We start from the raw sequence: 3,403 nt of genomic DNA on the forward strand, positions 1-3,403 counted from the left end.
TGAAGTGTTCCATCCAGCATTGTTTGAAAAAGAGGCTTTTGCTGGTCTGACTTGACATACAAATGCCAACTGGAAAGAGATATTTTCCACATTAATTGGATTTACAAAAAAAAAAAAATTGTATAAAACAGTATAAAGGAATGGCAGCTGATTCACAAGGTTTTTAAAAAAAAACAAACATGTCAAAAGGGGGAAAACATTCTAGATCAACCTATATTTTAAAGATAAAACTTCATATGCAGAAAAAGAAACTAAACCAAAAACCCTACAGGACCAGGTGAGTGGCTTTGTATAATTGGAAGGGGTAGGGAGACAGAATCAGCAAAATGGCTGATTTTTCTATTTTGTCTTGGTGTTTTATAGGTTCATTCAGCATCATCTTCTGTTTGTCATCCTTGTTTATCCACAGAGGGGATCTTACTCCAGAATAATCTAGTAAACCATCCTTAACCAGATTGCCAATAAACTGCAGAATTTCTTCTAAATTACTACTGACTCATGTGTGAGTGCAGACAGCTTCACTCAGAGCAGAAACAAATTCAAAAACCAACAGCTCAGAAAATTTAATGAGATCTGAGAGCTGAGAATAAGTATTAAAGTACGAAAAAAATCACTGGGAATGTGAGATGAGCCAGAAAATAAGGGCCAGGAGAGGACACTTAGTGAAGGGGTACAAGAACCTTGTTAAATACACGGTGATCACTGGAAGCAAAAGATTCTACATGAAATAATAAGAGCAGAAAGGAATAAACACTACTAATACCACACCACACTGAAGTCATTGACTGGGACACATTAAAATTGGTACCTGGCAGAGCTCTGCAAGTCCTTATTTTTACCCACGTGGTGGTGAAGGCAAGAAACAGGAAAATAAAAGTCTGAGTCACATTGAAACACTTTCCCTTACAATGAAATGAAAGCTTCACTCCCAAATTCACCGGGTCAATAAAAACAAAATACCCACATTCTACTTCATTTTGATTTGACATCCTTTTTACTGAATGTGTGGGAGATACCTCTAGAATGAAAAATGCTTTAAAAAGTGAAAGTCATTATTTAGAAGCTTCAATGCCACATTCAAAATGGGTGAAGAAAAAGGTTTCCATATTTTTCTTTTTCAGTAAGAATTATTCTGTGCATCGGGTCTGACTTTAAACACTTCTCAGCACTTCCCAAATTCCATTTAAAATATTCTGCCTTCAAACAAACAAACAAACAAACAAACCTGCCTTCCTGTGATCAGAAGTTCCAAACGGAAGGGAAGAAAAATATGGTGAAGGGCTGAGCAAAAAAATGCTCTAAAATAGCCCCTACTTGACCAACCCAGGAGTACAGGTAAAATGGGAAATCGGTGAGGAAGCACCAAGGGCAGACATCATTCAGGCACTGCAGCAGCTCACATTCCCAGCTCAAGAGAGAGAACAATTCCCTCAGATGATGAGCTATTTCTCCCCATAAGTATTCCTTAAGCAGCGTCAAGTTTTCTAAATATTTGTTACTTGAAACTATTTCCCAGCTAATTACCACAGCTGGCTGCCCAGGACACTTAAAATCAAGATCTGTCTTTGTTCTGCTAAAATTGCTCTTCTAGCTTGTTGGTTCTTTTCACGAAGTCTACAGGCCTCCTCTTTAATCCAAAATTATACTGTCTAGACCAAATGCAAAGATAGACTTTGGCATATTTGGATAAAAATTCTCTAATGAACAGATTTTGCCCCAAAACATTCATCTGTTGACCACATGAACAGATTTTCCCTCCGTGCAGACATATTCAGAAAATCCCATTTGTGGGGACTAGAAAACCCAAAATGCCTGTAGATAACATGTAGAAGCAGTTAATTTAATCACATCATTGAAATTAATTATGTGAGCACCTGCATTTAAGCACTAAATAATGGTAAATGCAGATACCCAGATTCTTTCCTGATACATGCAGAGCTTAATAATGACCTAATCACTGAAAAATAATGTGCCAACAGCTTCTAAAAAAAGTGGGAGTGATCATAACAGTGGGCTGGATCCTGAAAGAATGTCTTTAAATCACAGTTCCTCATATTTCAAGAACGCATCACAGTCTGAATAGGCCTTGGTCAAATTCATAATAAAATTTGATTCAGGGCATCAAGAAAATTATAGAACATGCTGAGCTGGAAGGGAGCCACAAGGATCATCGAACTCCAGCTGCTGGCCCTGCACAGGACACCCCAAAAATCCCTGAGGGCATTGTTCAAACATTCCTGCAGCTCTGGCAGCCTTGGGGCTGTGCCCACTGCCCTGGGGAGCCTGTTCAGTGCCAACCACCCTCTGGGGAAAGAACCTTTCCCTGAGATCCACCCTGAGCCTGCCCTGACACAGCTCCAACTGCTCCCTCAGGTCCTAAAAAAATGTTTCACTTTATTAGATTAAAGCCCGGAGGAAACTCTTTATATGCTTACTCTAAGCTTACAAACCAGTGCAGAAGTTTTCAGTAGTTTTTGGTGACTCTGCTCTGAAATGTAGATAAAATTCCCTAGTGAATCCACACTAACCTTGCCAGCCTAAAGCCAGGGACAAAGCCTGAACTCAGAAACCACAACACTTTTTGGACATATTGTTTCATTAATGCCACTACATTTTTGCTGTTATTAAATGCTAAAGGAGGAGATCAGGCAGACTTATTTCCTAGTAGGAAGACTGCAACCTATGATAAGTACAACTCAGAGGAATCTCAGGAGCTCAGTGCAATAACCTCCATCCTCCAGGTGCTTCCTCAGTCTCCAAAATTTATCAGCATTAATCCTGCACTTACCAACTGTCCTCAGAGGAGTTAAACTGATGAACAAAAAAAAGGCCGCAACAATTCTCAACGCTAGCATGCCTAGGATTGTGCTCTCTGTTAGCTGAAAGTGTGTTTATCACACTGTTAATTCGCTGTTAACACACTGCTAATGCAAAAATTCCAACAGTTGTAAACACAGAGAGCCCAAAATAATTCTGCGAAGCAAGTGGAGGTTTGCAGTGTCGCTTTGAACCGCAGAAAGTCGCAGGGAATCTTTAGCAAAACGAGCACTACAATTTGGCAAGCAGGCAGGGCTCTAGCGGTGTAAATACAAAAGCAGCAAGCTGTTGATACAATCACGGTATTATTGTCCCCGGGACACAGAGGGTGGGGAGTATTTTGGTGAAGAGGGGTGTATGTTTTGGGCTTGGCAGTTTGTCTACCCTGAAGAGGCTTGAATTGAAGTTGATTACCCACGTTCATTATTTTATCTCCACCATAAATGGGCCAGCCTAGAACTAGAATGGCAAATGAAATAATGGCACCCTGTAACTGTTATGATTTTTTTTTTTTTTTTTTTTTTTTTTTTTTTTTTTTTTTTTTTTTTTTTTAAAATTTAAGGGCTCAAAGAGGCTGAATTGTTTT

The 3,403-nt window shown here is 39.3% G+C and overlaps 1 protein-coding gene across 1 annotated transcript in view; it reads right to left on the bottom strand.

Annotated features, from left to right (window-relative positions):
* LOC114069253 (sodium- and chloride-dependent GABA transporter 3) overlaps positions 1–1,670 on the bottom strand; it is a 47,395-nt gene extending 45,725 nt beyond the window's left edge. Inside the window, exon 1 of the mRNA XM_027905913.1 lies at positions 1,656–1,670. The gene's annotated coding sequence lies outside the window, so the exon portion shown is untranslated. The remainder of the gene's footprint in view (positions 1–1,655) is intronic.
* Between the last annotated feature and the right edge of the window lie 1,733 nt (positions 1,671–3,403).

This window comes from Empidonax traillii, unplaced genomic scaffold (genome assembly GCF_003031625.1).
Source record: "Empidonax traillii isolate 1590-97213 ecotype Southwest subspecies unplaced genomic scaffold, ASM303162v1 scaffold1221:size261454, whole genome shotgun sequence".
NCBI lineage: Eukaryota > Metazoa > Chordata > Aves > Passeriformes > Tyrannidae > Empidonax > Empidonax traillii.